Raw genomic sequence first — 16,380 nt, 5'->3', positions numbered from 1 at the left:
GAGCGAAACCCCGCCTCATTGTTAGAGGGCCCATTTAAGCGGCCCCGCCATGTATATTCATTCATTCATTCTCTTCTTTGCAAACCTTCAACATGAAATAAACCGTGCAAGTTTCGCACTTAAAATCGTCTCGCCCTGCCTGGTCGCCATGATCTACCGGACGCCTATAGCCTGCCGGCAGCGCTACGCTACCTAGAAGAGATGCCGGTCGAGGTTGTAGTAGCAGGCGCCCCAACAACTGGCGGATCGCGGTAAGATGGAACCGGACATCAACGCGAGCCCCAACACGACGTAGCTGGGCGGGCCTCTGCTCGTCGCTCGCAAAACCCCGCAACCAACGCCGCGGCTGGCGCGTCCTGAGTGCGCTGCTGAACCCCGGGACACCACGGTTCCCTGTGCTCGCCATCGCTGTGGCGCACGGCATCAGTGAGCTAGCGCTCGCCGAACAGCTGGCAGACGCCTTTGCTTCTGTCGCCACCGCTTCCCTCCTTGGTGTGTCTGCGGTCGCACTGCGGGCGCTCTACGCGGCTGTGTTCATGCGGGGTGGAGATCAGTCAACCCACGCACAGGCAATCACAAGTCTGTGCGAGGAAGACTTCACCTTTCACGAGCTGCAGCGCGTGCTGTGCCGCGGACGGCGCCGCAGTGCGCCCGGGCAGGACGGAGTCACCCACCAAATGCTGCGCAACCTGGACGAAGATCAGCGACACCTCCTGCTCAACGCATTCAACGGTGTCCTGCGCAGCGGGTGCCTCCCGGAGTCCTGGCGCTCCGCGCTCGTGGTGCCAGTGCTGAAGAGTGGCAAGCCGCCTCGCAGCCTCGCCTCGTACAGGCCCGTCTCTCTAACGTCAGTCCTTGGCAAGACGATGGAGGCGATGGCCCTGTCGAGGCCCCAATGGATTGCGGACATCCGGGGTGTTTTTCCGCCTGAACAGTGTGGGTTCCGCACGCATCGCTCCACGGCCGACTGCCTTGCTGCCGTTGTGGGCACGCTGGAGCAGGCGAGTCGCGACGGCCACACCGCGTACCTGCTATTCTTGGATGTCCAGAGCGCGTTCGACTCCCAGCCCCACGACACCATCATCTCGGCTGTGCGCGCTCTTGGTGTGGAGGGCAGGCTTCTGGCGTACGTGCGGGCCTTCCTAACCGACAGGTCGTCCGTTGTTCGGGTTGTCGCCCCGTTCAGTGACGTGCGGTGTGCCTCAGGGGAGTGTGTTGAGCCTCTTTCTCTTCAACCTCGCACTCGCGCCCATCAGCGAGTGCGTGCAACCTGCGACCGCATCTGTGGCGACGCATCGACGGCGACCACCGACGAGTGCTTCGCATGTGCCACGGCCTGTCCAGTGCTTCTCGTGTCGCAGAAACGCTTGCGGAAACCGGCGCCTGGCCCGTCTCCCTCACTGCCGATCTTGGCCACTTGGAGCGCCTCTCCCGTGCCCCCGGTGCCGGCCCCATGCTGTCATACCTGCGCGAGCTGCCCAAGTCGCGTGTGGGGGAGCTCCTCGAGCTCTTCGACAGCCTGGTGGTCGACGCCCCGGCCTCCCCTGCAGCCTGGCCGCCACCAAACCAGCGTGTGCCGTTGCGAGTGTGCCTCGACCTGCCGGGCGTCCGCTCCAAGCACCGCACGCCTCGTTGCGCTGTGGTGCAGAAGGATGCTGCTCGGATACACGATGACGCGTGCGTCTAAATGTCGTACAAAAATCCCTCACGTGACTCGATCCTAGGCACCTAGGGACACGATCATTTAGGGGCTTTTGAGAAGGCGCGATGGTGGCGCCAAGCGACGACGGCATGCGACGTCGTTACAGTCGTGTTCGTTCTCGGCGTGATCGTTCTCTGCAGCCCGCGCCGACCGCGCGTTCTTCAACATTGCGTGTGTGATTGTGCTTGCGTTGCTTGTGTATTGGTTGTAGGTTCTGTGTTACTTGGCGGAAATCCGTGAGTTGTGCTTGTGTGGCAGTGCGGCTTTGGCCTCGGTGAGCTCTGGCAACACAGAACCTGCGTTGTGTGATCCGTGTTCCTTGATAATGCGGAGGTGGTGACGACCGTCGATTGAAATGACGAAGTGGCGTAGCTCACCACGGCAGCGCAGTTCAGCGAACCGCGATGTGGCGTCGCCGTGTCCGCCTTTACATAACGGACGTCGAGGGATGTGCTGCTCTCTACAAGTCACAAAAATGTGACTGCGTCGGCCGCCCACGGTTCAGCGCTGAATGTGTGGTTTGAGTACTGTGCTTGAAACGAGTGGTGCAGCCGTGGTGCCCTAATTTCGCACAATTGAGACGCGTGCTTTTGTGCAAAAAGGGCAACAAATCGTATCTCAACCCGCTGAGGCTATGCTTCAATGTCAACAATGCCGTACATGTTTATTATGATGGCAGTCTCTACAGCAAGCATGCGTTAAGCAAGCAAGCGTGCACTGCAGCTATGCTGTGAATATTGTCACGTAGTAGTGACGCTGAAGAAAACAGTCGTAAAACTGTGTACGACGAAACTGGTAGTTTATTGGGCGAACCTGTGCCCACAAAATCAAGGTACACTCAAAGCACAACGATAGCGGCGAACACAGTCGGCGATCGTCGAAAATCTGATCAGCGGCGAAACGCGTCGGCTTTTATACCTGAGTCATCGAAGGTTCTAGATTAATTCCTGATGCCCGCGTGTCTTCCAGAAAGTTCTAGACAATTCGCGTCAGTCATGCAATCAGATAACAGAAGCGTCGGTGAAAACAGGCAATGGAAAGAATCATCGATAACGTTCTAGAAACTTCCGATACAGGCGCGTCCTGCGCCGAGCGATAACGTTTAACATTTGTTAGCCGGTGGAAAGTGGCCACCGGTGAAAGACAAACGTGCATGTATACGTGTCAATACCCTCCCCTTAAAAAGCATCGTCCCGATGCTACAAACAAATGTGAAAGCGTAAACAAAACCACGCGTAATAAAGAAAAAAAAATAAAGTAACAAAGTACCTAAGTTCGTCAGCGGGCGTAGAAAGGCTTAAGACGCACCACATGGATGACTTCGGGTCGTGCGCGGCGCCGTTGTGATTGCGAAATGCCGTCTGGCACGACCTCATAGTCCAGTGCGCCAATACGTCGGATGATCTTATATGGTCCGAAATAGCGGCGTAAGAGTTTCTCGCTAAGTCCTCGTCGGCGTATCGGAGTCCACACCCAAACACGGTCTCCGGGCTGGTACTCGACGTAGCGTCGTCGAAGATTGTAGTGTCGGCTGTCGGTTCTCTGCTGGCTCTTGATGCGCAGGCGGGCGAGCTGTCGACCTTCTTCGGCACGCTGCAAATAGGTGGCAACGTCGAGATTTTCTTCGTCAGCGACGTCCGGTAGCATGGCGTCAAGTGTCGTTGCCGGGTTCCTTCCGTAGACCAGGTTGAACGGCGCCATGTGCGTCGTTTCTTGCACGGCCGTGTTGTATGCGAAGGTCACGTACGGAAGGATGGCATCCCACGTCTTGTGTTCGACGTCGACGTACATTGCCAGCATGTCGGCGATGGTCTTATTTAGGCGCTCGGTGAGGCCATTCGTCTGCGGGTGGTAGGCGGTGGTGCGGCGATGGCTTGTCTGGCTGTATCGCAGGATGGCTTGAGTTAGTTCAGCCGTGAAGGCCGTACCTCTGTCGGTGATGACGACTTCCGGGGCACCGTGACGCAGGAGGATGTTCTCAACGAAGAATCGGGCTACCTCGTCGGCACTGCCTTTGGGCAAGGCTTTTGTTTCGGCGTAGCGGGTGAGGTAGTCCGTAGCTACGATGATCCATTTATTCCCGGACGTCGACGTCGGAAAAGGCCCCAGTAAGTCCATCCCGATCTGCTGGAACGGTCGGCGAGGTGGCTCGATCGGCTGTAGAAGCCCGGCTGGCCTTGTCGGCGGTGTTTTGCGTCGCTGACAGTCTCGGCATGTCCTTACGTAATGGGCGACGTCAGCAGAGAGGCGAGGCCAGTAGTATTTCTCTTGTATCCTCGCGAGAGTGCGGGAAAAACCGAGATGTCCAGCCGTTGGGTCGTCATGGAGAGCTTGCAGAACCTCTGGACGCAATGCTGAGGGTACCACGAGGAGGTAGTTGGCTCGGAGAGGCGAGAAGTTCTTCTTTAGGAGAATGTCGTTTTGCAAGAAGAACGATGCCAATCCTCGCCTGAACGCCTTCGGCACAATGACGGTCTTGCCTTCCAGGTAGTCTACAAGGCTCCTTAGTTCCGGGTCGGCTCGCTGTTGTTCGGCGAATTCGTCGGCACTGATGGGTCCCAAGAAAGTGTCGTCATCCTGGTCGTCTTGTGGCGGCGGTTCGACGGGGGCGCGAGACAAACAATCGGCGTCAGCGTGCTTTCGCCCGGATTTGTAAACGACGGTGATGTCGAATGCTTGAAGTCTCAGGCTCCATCGTGCGAGGCGACCTGAAGGATCCTTCAAGTTAGCTAGCCAACACAAGGCGTGGTGGTCGCTTACAACTTTAAAGGGCCTGCCATAGAGGTAGGGGCGAAACTTAGATGTTGCCCAGATGATGGCGAGGCACTCCTTTTCTGTTGTGGAATAATTTGCTTCCGCCTTCGATAGCGACCGGCTAGCGTAACTTACAACCCTTTCTAGTCCGTCAGTCCTCTGCACAAGCACGGCGCCGAGTCCTACGCTGCTTGCGTCGGTGTGGACTTCGGTATCGGCATTTTCGTCGAAGTGCGCAAGTATTGGCGGCGATTGCAGGCGTCGCTTCAGTTCTTCAAATGCTTCGACTTGCGGCGTCTCCCACTTGAACTCGACGTCGGCCTTCGTGAGATACGTCAGTGGCTCAGCGATCCGTGAAAAATTCTTGACGAAGCGCCTGTAATAGGCGCACAGTCCAAGAAATCTACGCACTGCCTTCTTGTCAGCAGGCGCAGGAAAGTTGGAGATGGCCGCAGTTTTCTGAGGGTCGGGGCGCACTCCAGACTTGTTGATGACGTGGCCCAAAAACAAGAGCTCCTCGTATGCGAAGCGGCACTTTTCTGGCTTCAACGTGAGGCCGGAGGTCTTGATTGCTTGAAGAACTGTTTCAAGGCGCCGGAGGTGTTCCTCGAAGCTTGAGGCAAACACAACGACGTCGTCCAAATAGACGAGGCAAGTCTGCCACTTCAAGCCTGCCAGTACTGTATCCATGACACGTTGGAAAGTGGCAGGCGCCGAGCAAAGACCAAACGGCATGACCTTGAACTCGAACAGTCCGTCTGGTGTTATAAACGCAGTCTTCTCCCGGTCCCTCTCGTCGACTTCGATTTGCCAGTAGCCGGTTTTGAGGTCCATCGACGAAAAATACTTTGCGTTGTAGAGTCGATCCAAGGCGTCGTCAATCCGTGGGAGGGGGTATACGTCCTTCTTCGTGATTTTGTTGAGGCGACGATAATCGACGCAGAAACGTAGGGTTCCATCCTTCTTCTTCACTAACACCACGGGGGACGCCCACGGACTCTTGGACGGCTGGATGATGTCGTCGCGTAGCATTTCGTCGACTTGTTGCCTTATGGCCTCGCGTTCGCGCGCCGAAACTCGGTACGGGCTCTGACGGAGTGGCCGGACATTTTCGTCGGTTATGATGCGGTGCTTGGCGACAGGGGTTTGTCGAACTTTTGACGACGACGAGAAGCAGTCCTCGTATTGCAGGAGCAGAGCCTTTAGTTGTTCTTTCTTGTGCCTGGGAAGGTTCTGATTGACGTCGAAAGTTGGTTCAGGTACTATTGTCGTCGTTGCAGGTGCACTGGAATCCGTGAAGGCGAACGCACTGCTGGCTTGTACTATTTCGTCGATGTAGGCGACCGTGGTGCCTTTGTTAATGTGCTTGTATTCGGGGCTGAAGTTCGTGAGCATCACCCTTGCTTTCCCTGCACGTAGCTCAGCTATGCCTCTAGCGACGCAAATTTCACGGTCGAGCAGTAAGTGATGATCGCCCTCGATGACGCCCTCCATGTCTGCAGGCACTACGGTACCGACGGAAATCATTACGCTGGAGCGAGGCGGAACGGTGACTTGTTCTTCAAGCACATTCAAGGCATGGTAACTTATGCTTGTATCCGGTGGTATCGCGTTGTGCGTTGAAAGCGTTATCGACCTGGACCTTAAGTCGATGACTGCACCGTGTTGATTTAGAAAGTCCATGCCTAGGATGACATCCCTGGAGCAGTGCTGCAGGATTACGAAGCTCGCCGGGTAAGTGCGGTTGTTTACCGTGACTCGCGCTGTGCAGATTCCAGTCGGCGTTATTAGGTGGCCTCCCGCTGTCCGGACATCGGGTCCTTGCCAGGCTGTTTTCACCTTCTTCAACTTGGCGGCGAACGGGCCACTGAAGACGGAATAGTCGGCTCCAGTGTCGACGAGAGCGGTGACGTTATGGCCATCGATGAGCACGTCTAGATCGGTAGACCGGCGTCTGGCGTTGCGGTTAATTCGTGGCGTCGGATCACGGCTGCGTCGGCTTGCTCTGCTGCTGCTACGTCGCGTCGGAAGGTCTTCTTTCGGCGGCGAAGTGTTGTCAAGGCTGTTGCTAGGCGGCGTGCTGATATCTCGTCGTGATGAATCGTGAATCGTCGTCGTCGGCGGTGTCGGAGGATCTTCGGCATTGCGTCGTACAGCAACCGCACCTCCATCGGTTGCTGCCTTTAGTTTCCCGGGTAAGGGCTGGGAGATCGGCCCCGGGTGGGACCGTTGTACTGACGGCGATGCGGCGAGATGTAGCGGCCTGGTGACGGTGAGCGTGAGGATCGTCGTGGTTGCCACTGGGCTCCGGCGAGGTAGTCGGCGATGTCGCGCGGTCGTTCACCTCGATCGGGACGCGGCGCGTTGACGGGGAACCCTCGTAGGCCCATCTCGCGGTATGGGCATCGACGGTAGACATGGCCGGCTTCCCCGCAGTGATAGCAGAGCGGGCGGTGGTCGGGGGCGCGCCAAATGTCCGTCTTCCTCTGGTAGCTGCGCTGGGCGACGGGCGGGCGTGCTGGTGGCGGCGGCGGTGGACGACGGAACTGCGGCGTTACGGGGCCCTGGCGCGAGCGCGGAGGGGGGCCTTGACAACGGGCGACGGCGGCGTAGGTCAGCGCTTCCGGCTGGGGTTGCGGCGATTGTGGCTGCACATCGGGAACTCCAAGTGAGCGCTGAACTTCGTCTTTGACGACGTCGGCGATAGATGCCACGTGAGGCTGCGACCTGGGAAAGAGCTTATGCAGCTCTTCGCGAACGACCGCTCTGATGGTCTCGCGCAGGTCGTCGGCGCCTAGCGCTTGAGCGTCGGCGTAGTTGGTCAGGGCACGGCGGTTGTATTGCCTGACGCGCATTTCAAGCGTCTTCTCGATCGTTGTAGCCTCGGAAAGGAATTCGGCGACAGTCTTGGGCGGGTTGCGCATCAATCCGGCGAATAGTTGGTCTTTGACACCCCGCATCAAGAACCGAACTTTCTTTTCTTCAGACATGTTGGGGTCGGCGTGGCGGAAGAGGCGAGTCATCTCCTCCGTGAAGATCGCGATGTTCTCGTTCGGCAATTGCACTCTGGTTTCTAAGAGAACCTCTGCCCTCTCTTTTCGTACGACACTCGTGAAGGTCCTCACGAAGTTTTCACGAAAGAGGTCCCACGTAGCCAGGGTGGTCTCTCTGTTCTCAAACCAGGTTCGAGCAGCGTCATCCAACGAAAAATAGACATGGCGTAGCTTGTCGTCGTCGCTCCATTTGTTGAACGTCGCGGTCCGCTCGTATGTCTCCAGCCAGGTTTCAGGGTCTTCAGCCGATGATCCACGGAAGGTCGGGGGCTCCCGAGGTTGTTGCAGCAGGATGGGGGACGCTGGGGCTGCCATTGAGGTCGTTGACTTGGCCTTGATCGCTGTGGTCTTCTCGGGAAGAAGTCCGTACTCCGGCAGAAGTCCTTGCTGCCTACGGCTAGCTCGCTGGTCCTTGGTGACGTTGGCGTTGTCCTCCGGTTTCGGGCTTGGATCGCGGCGTTGCGGGGGCGTTCGCTGCATGAACGCACTAGCACCTCCACCAGATGTCACGTAGTAGTGACGCTGAAGAAAACAGTCGTAAAACTGTGTACGACGAAACTGGTAGTTTATTGGGCGAACCTGTGCCCACAAAATCAAGGTACACTCAAAGCACAACGATAGCGGCGAACACAGTCGGCGATCGTCGAAAATCTGATCAGCGGCGAAACGCGTCGGCTTTTATACCTGAGTCATCGAAGGTTCTAGATTAATTCCTGATGCCCGCGTGTCTTCCAGAAAGTTCTAGACAATTCGCGTCAGTCATGCAATCAGATAACAGAAGCGTCGGTGAAAACAGGCAATGGAAAGAATCATCGATAACGTTCTAGAAACTTCCGATACAGGCGCGTCCTGCGCCGAGCGATAACGTTTAACATTTGTTAGCCGGTGGAAAGTGGCCACCGGTGAAAGACAAACGTGCATGTATACGTGTCAATATAGCCTCAACTCGAATGTGGCGTTTGCAGAACCCTTATGTTTGTTTCTGCTTTCAAACAAGCTGTATGGATTATCACTCGCTGCTCACATGAGACATGGGGGTCCATCGTGTGGGTTGGGGCTCAGCACGAATGTGTGGTGAGGGGGTGTGGAGTTGGTGGCTGTGTCAGGTGCCTCACTGAATTTTGTCATTGGAATAAGCTCAATGTAGAAGGACGCACCATATACCTGAAGGCTCACTTTCACGGATATTGCCTTTTTTTTCTTTGAAAGTTCCTGCCTCAGGACGCGCCTCGCATTATATTCGGGTTCGTGACACATATAATCACAATAAATTTTTTTAGGAGAGACCAAAAGCCGCTCATTGCATCATATTTGTGGTCGTGTTACTTACATGCAAATCCAGTACTTTTAGTGCCCATTGACTGACTGAGGGGTGCAGGACTTTGACAGTGGTAGCAGCACCAAAGCAGCTGCCCAAATGGTATACCCTATAGTGTTAGATTTCTTGTGCACATGGGTGTACTGTGAAAACACGTGAAAGGACTTCCACAGTTGCTGCAGCATCACGTCTGGATCTGTGGAGGTTGTTTGATCACATGTCTGAAATTCTGTTGTCACTGAGCGGTTCTTTGATCATTAGCTTAGGCTGTCTGTTTTCTACATATTATATTACAGCAATGGCGTCAGAGTAGCTGCAAAAATGGGATTTTGCTGTAGAATCGCAGGTTGGTTGCTTTTCTGACTGTCACATTGCTCTATTTGCTGCAACAGCCGGCAAATGTTGCTTTACCATGTCTGGTGAATGCCTCAAACGTGAACCACATTTGGATGATGCTTGTGAAAGTATAACATACTCCTTGTATGTAAAGAAAACTATCACACCGGTAGGTGTGGTGGAGTCACTGATGAAATAGAAGTTGAAAAATGAAAGTTCTCGCAAAATCTGGAAGTGTTCATGGCGCTTGCCATCAAAAATGTGTAACAATCCAAGCAAACATAAAGATAACCTACCTATCCTGAAGGATAGGAAAGTGATGCTTCAAGTTGTCAACTTAAAGCTTGATATACTGGTGCCGATCAAGGAAAGAGTTGAGATTATATAGAAGGATTCAGTGCAATTCATGTTTAATCAGCTTGGAAATCTTGTCAAAACGACCAAATAAATGTGTGACAACTTTTAAGAGATTTCTATGATAAAGTGATGAGGTTGCTGGCATTATTTGGTGCTTGGGAAACAAAGCATAACAGGTATGTGGTGATTGAGCTTCTAAAAAAATTAGGTGTGCCACTAAAGATATCTCATGAATTGAAAACATAAACCACTGAAAGAAGTTGAGTGTGAAAAGGCAAATGGCTACAGCTATATTTGCACAGTAATAGAAAAGTTGTAATCGGGCTGATGGTGCACAGGTGATGGATGTATATTGCATGTTCGAGGGCTTAATTTTTCATGAGCTACTCATTTTTGTTTTCCTGTTTTGTTTCTATGTGCCTTAGTGAGTGGAATACCTGACTGCAGACTCCCGTCATTATGTACAATTAATGGAAAATAAAGTGAATTTTTCTATCGAGCTCTTTTTTTTGTAGCTTCTGTTCAGTTGCAAATGATGCAGTTGTCCTTACTCTGCACTGAATATTGAAGGGGGGGGGGGGGGTGAGCGCATGCAGGCACCCTATTTACTGGAGCTTTGGGGCACCCTCACCATGGCTGCTCACATGCCCACTTTTCTGGTTGTAACAACCTAGAGTCAGTGCACAGGTGTTTTTAACGTTCCACGATTAAGTAAACTTGACGTCAATATGCACAAAATTTAGATTACGACAGCCCAAGATGGCAACTGCCATGAACTGAATATAAAATTGCCTATAAGCATGCATTGTGCAATTGAATGTCTGTGAATTCTGTAATGCCACTTTCATGAAATTGACTGGCATGGTTTGCTTGAAACTGAAAACATGTTCGATCCTCAGTTGTGGCAGACTTCTCAGATTCACTATAACATATTTGATAATGCAGTTGCAGATTGTGAAGGAATTGAAGCGGCTGTTACTCTTGATGAGAATCAGTCATGCTCATTAGAAATTATGGCTAAGGCTATATATACATTACTTCAGGTGAGATCGACTAATGTTGAGATAGGAGCTCAGCTGTGGCACATAGGTACAGGGGAATAAATTTAGAAAGAAAAATTCTGGCACAACCCATTTCACGATGATGCCGATGCTAATACGATAGCATTGAAACAATGTAGAGACATTGTATTGCCACCACAGAGATCAGTCATGTATGAGCCAGGCTCCTCTCACGAGTACCTCTGGACATGATACGCCTGTTAGCAGGGTTGCCGCTAAGTCGGTGCTTGACATTTGATTCGAATCTGCCCAGCACCTAAGAAATTTTTTTTGTCATTGATGAGCGGCCCGGCCCATGCCTCGTGACCTATTTTTGTTTCAAACTGGGTGTCCTCAGCACAGCAGCCTCAGTGCTTTACCCATTATACCATGGATTACCCACTGACCCAAGTTTACGGAAAAATGGATAAAGACCCGGACAGACAGGAAGATAGGATATTCCACACTTTTCAGGGTCTAAGAATAATAATTCTAGGCAGTATACACAACTTGCCTGTTATGGATACGTTACCGGCATTGCAGGAGAACAATTTAGAGCTTCTATTGGTAAAACCACAACAATATACAGAATTTTGATTTCACAAGAAACAGTAGTGCCATCTGGTTTATGTATTCATCTACGTCACAGGCTCCAGAAGGAGTATTGCGTGGAGGAGGGAGGGCATCGCATAACAAAGGAGGGAAAAAGTTATACAACGTTAGAAATATAAACAGCGACACAAGATCAACGCAATAAATTCAAAAGAACAGAAATTATAAAATCGTGAACTAAAATTCTACCATTAGAAATCTGGGTTATACAGTGAATAGTACGATTGCATAATTGCATAAAAAAGTTACATACACCAGAAATAGAAACATTTGAACACTACCCAAACATACTGATTTTTTCTCTGAAGGTTACAGTATTGTTAATGTCAGCAATGTTATCGAGAAGACCATTCCAATGCCTAATGGCACGTGGCAAAGCAGACAAGTCAAAGGCATTAGTTCGACCAAAAATGTGCTGGACGCTAAGGCAATTGTGCAAGCACCTAGATGTGTGGTATGGACAAACAACAGGCAAGGTGGACAACTGCTCACTATGAATGATTTTATATAGCAGACAAAGCGACACTACATTCTGGCATGATTCCAAGGTTGGTAGTGACAATGACAACATAATGTTAGATACGCTCAAATATTGGTTGCAATCCCTGGCGATTAAACGTGCAGCACAGTTTTGGCTATACTTAGATATGCCTGGTGAGGTGACCAAATTGAACCTGCCAATTCTAGTTGGGGCAAGAATAATGTTTGATATGCGTGCTTTCTTGTGAAGGAAGGAGCAGCATGAAGGTTGCATTTTTGAAGATTGATGATCAAAGCACTTGTGTATATGGAGGTTAATCGATAGTATATACAACACTGCCACAGTGCAGTCAAGACATTGCAGTAGTGAAAAAAATTCAGAGCACTTATCAAACAAGGACATGTATGCAAACAGCAACACAACACACATGGAGATAAGATGCAGTGAAACAATGCCCTTGTAGCCTACAATGTGTGGTTACTCAAAATTTAGAAGCAAGGGCACTACTACTAGGGTAACTAGAAGTGTTGTGCACGGGTGACGAGTTGACCATAGTAGCAGCAGAAGGCACAGGCTGTGAACTTGCGGTGCGATCAGCTGTTACGACAACAATGAACTGTAGACTGCCTAGGTCGAAGGGAACACAGTACGTTGGCCTGTTGGCTCGTCACTGATGTTGCGTAAGGGCCTATAATTTGTGCTGAAAGCATGTGGCCATCCATGGCTCAATCACAGTTGTAAGGTTGTGGGTGCCGATATTGCTCTTAAATTTTCCAAAAATGCGGGCATGACCAACTTAGTCGTCTGCAGCTTCACGTTTCTGTCACCACCAAGGAACACTGCCAATGCTGCAGTTTTTTGGTAGGCTTAACATCTTTTAAAAGCACCTTAAAAGAACATTACCAAGAATTTCTCATCAAATTGACAAAACACAAAGAACAAACCAGCTTAGCTCGCCTCCCCATTTTGCAAACAGAATAGCAGCTCACTTTGAAGAAAATGGGCCCATATTGTCATCATGCTTACTGAGGGCATGCAAAGCGTGGAATGCCAGATTGGGAGCAATACTGGGGCACTCCTGACAATCTTCTCATGGTAGACATTGTCTTATAACGCATGCTAGGCATGTATATATGCTACATGTTTTTAATGTGAGAAAAACAGCAAAGCTCACCGGCAACATATAGCAGCACCTTCGCCATCTGTCAAGCAAGGACTGGTTACGTAAATATTATTGCTACGACGCTACCGAATAGGGCGGGCACAGAGGCGCCGCTCCAGGGCGCCGGTTCGCGAACTGGCCGTTGCCAAGACGCCGACGTGAATTTGCACTGCACTAGACTGTTCGCAATGTTCACAAGTTCATTGACCCAAACACTTCTAGGATATTTCGAGCGTCTGCACAGCACGGATTTCACGGCGTTCTGCCACCACAGCTGCACCACTCGTTTCAAGCACAGTACTTGAACCACACATTCAGCGCTGAACCGTGGGCGGTCGACGCAGTCACATTTTTGTGACTTGTAGAGAGCAGCGCAGCACATCCCTCGACGTCCGTTATGCAAAGGCGGACACGGCGACGCCACATCGCGGTTCGCTGAACTGCGCTGCCGAGGGGCTACGCCACTTCCGACATTTCAATCGTCACCACCTCCGCATTGTCAAGGAACACGGATCACACAACGCAGGTTCTGTATTGCCGGAGCTCACCGAGGCCAAAGCCGCACTGCCACACAAGCACTACTCACGACTTTCCGCCAAGTAACACAGAACCTACAACAAATACACAAGCAACGCAAGCACAATCACACACGCAAGTTGAACAACGCGCGGTCGGCGCGGGCCAGAGAACGATCACGCCGAGAACGAACACGGCGTCGCATGCCGTCGTCGCTTGGCTTCACCATCGCGCCTTCTCAAAAGTCCCTAAATGATCGTGTCCCTAGGTGCCTAGGATCGAGTCACGTGAGGGATTTTTGTACGACATTTAGACGCACGCCACGATGACCTGGTGGGGAGGGCACACCTGTACACTGACGGTTCTGTCCGCCAGGACGGTTCCGCGGCCGCCGCCTGCGTTGTGCCGCACCTCGATGTCGCGAGACAGTGCCGCCTGTCCTACCGAGCTTCCTCCACCAGAGCGGATAGAGTCACTGGAAAAACAGAGCACCGCAAAGGTACGCGGCATGCCGGCAACATTGGGTGGCGGCGGCCATGTTCCTTCCAGACCGCCGACGCGCTGTAGCGGTGCCAGCGTGCATTGAGTAGCGTTGACTTAACTGACGGATTTCCCCCCTAGATTTCGAGTCCCGTTTCGCGAAACTGGATTATTTTTGTGTTTTTCTTCAAGTGGATGCCACAAGTGTCAAGATATCGACGGAAATTAACGTACTGCGCGGTAAGCGACGGAACGTATAAAATGTGCGGCGATGGTTCCGATGCTCTACGTGTCGCTTTTGGACTTCGTCTTGCGTCAAGTGCTATGTGCAGAGCTGCTGCATACATACTTGTATGTGCCCAGTGAATTCGCTTGAAACGTATTTTACATGAAAACTGGGCCTTGAGGTTGTGTTTGCGCTAAAAACGCAGCTTGACAGCCGATGGAATCTGCAGTGGGTGTTCAGGTTGCCTTCATAGTGCTAGTTCGCGTCCTTTAGAAGTACAAAAGCAAGCAAATGTACACAGCTAACTGCTGCGCTTGTTTATCTGTATAATCGTAGCGAAGTGTAAGCAGTAATTTTTATGTAGATTATAAAGTTGCCTGTCACGTGTCAGTGATAAAACGCCAGCAGCCTCTGCAAGCAAACTTCGCGTCTTGCGGCTACTGGCGTGTTTGCGAATGCGTGCTTGTAATGTTCTCGTCGATTTGTGAAATAAGCTCTCTGAAGGTAACGTCGTAAACGACTGGTTAACAGCTTTTAATTCACGCGAAACTCAAGCAGGTATCCGCATACGGCTATAAAGAATGTGTACGAATGTTTTTTTTTTTTTTTGTACCTTTGATAACGTCAACCTTTCAGTGCACTTATTTCCAATCTGTTACTGTGTTCTGGAGAACACAAAAAGACATTTTCGAAAAAAAAAGTTGCGAAGACACGGTAAAAACTGTTTCTGAAACGGAATTGTAACATTGAGCACTTCTATATTCTAAATGATGTTCTTGTCACTGCACTCACGGCATAAAAATATGTATGAGGCTGTTTATAGAGATGCTGTGCCAGTTGACATGCATTCGTAATCATGCTGTAGCAGGTTTGCAATAAAAATTACTATTTTACAGCCTCCCTGTATAAGGGACACCATACCATTTGTCCCCGAATTGCTTCATGCTGTCAGCAAAATTCGTGTTTTCAGAACAGCATGCAGTCACAAAGTAAGATGTGGAGGCAAGCAACATATTTATTTCACAATAGTCACAACAACAATTTATTTCGTCAAGCATGACAACAGCATACCGGCCTTCCGATTCGACTCTTGGTTTCTCAAAATCACCAGGAATGAAATGGTCCTATAGTTTGTCCATGGAGCAAACAAAGAAAAATAGGAATGTTAATAACCCTACCCTGTGACAGTGCTTAAAATATCTAAAGTGTAAGTAGTCGCAAAAAAACAGTCAGGAAATCTACAGAAGGCATTTTTGAAGCAACATTTTCTGTATAGACCTGGTGCTTGTTCAAAACACGTTATTCATGGGAACCGCCTCCTTTTACTCTGTAGCACAACACGCTCACTTGAAATGCATGTTGTTTCCATCGAGCCGCGCGAATCAAGCACTGCAGCTTGCTTGACATGTATGTACGTTTTCTTCAAACGCGGCGCGCAAACCGAATGAAACATTGGAGAGCTTGCTAGAAAGTTCGTACTGCGATGTTTTCAACAGCACTAAGTAGAGGAGCTTACTTGAAACATAGTTACTGGGCGATTTTCAATAGCGCAAAACAAAGCGTGCCGCGCGAACCGAACAGTTTACTGGAAAACAATAGCGCAAAGCAGAGCGGGCCGCGCGAACCGGAGAGAGCTTACTTGAAAGATAGGTACTGGGCGATTTTCAATAGCGTGAAACAAAGCGAGTCACGCGAACAGAACAGCTCACTCAAAACCACGTGTGCTAGCTACATAGTGTTCAATAGCCGCACCCAGAGCGATGAGCGTGAACTGGACAGGTAAAGTTTAGCGGTCACACGCAAGTACAGTCACTTGAAAGCAATAACTGCCCAGCAAACTAGTTATTCAAGAAACTTACCTCGCACAAGCGGGTGTTCTTCGAGGGCGCGAAGTTTTTGCGGCCAATTCTGTGGAGCCACGCAGAACGTCGTTCACCGTCGTCCTTCCCGCACGGAATAGAGAAAAATGCCTTCCCGGACTCCGTTCGGTTGCTACACCGGAAGGCGCAGCAACCAGGCATGATGATGGGTTATTTCTGACGCCTGTGTTCGCAAGCGCAACGCAAGCGTTGAACGAAACGGCCAAGTGCTCGCCGTGCGCGGTGCGTACGCTACGGGTTCGACGTGCCAACTGAAAGGGCTTGGAAGAAATATGGCGGCAAAAGGTCACGTGACACGAGCGCCCCAATCACCGGTGGTCGCGGCAGGCGGCGGCGCGCGGAAAACAAATGCGATACTCTAAAATTTTTCCAGTCACTCTAAGAGCGGAGCTTGTGGGACTCCATCTGGTGGCTGACATCCTCAAAGAGTCGCCGTTCCTGAAGCGAGTGGCGATTCTTTGCG

The sequence above is a fragment of the Dermacentor silvarum genome, chromosome 3, assembly GCF_013339745.2.
Source record: "Dermacentor silvarum isolate Dsil-2018 chromosome 3, BIME_Dsil_1.4, whole genome shotgun sequence".
Lineage (NCBI taxonomy): Eukaryota > Metazoa > Arthropoda > Arachnida > Ixodida > Ixodidae > Dermacentor > Dermacentor silvarum.
The sequence above is the reverse complement of the archived record's forward strand: the minus strand, read 5'-3'. Positions refer to the sequence as shown.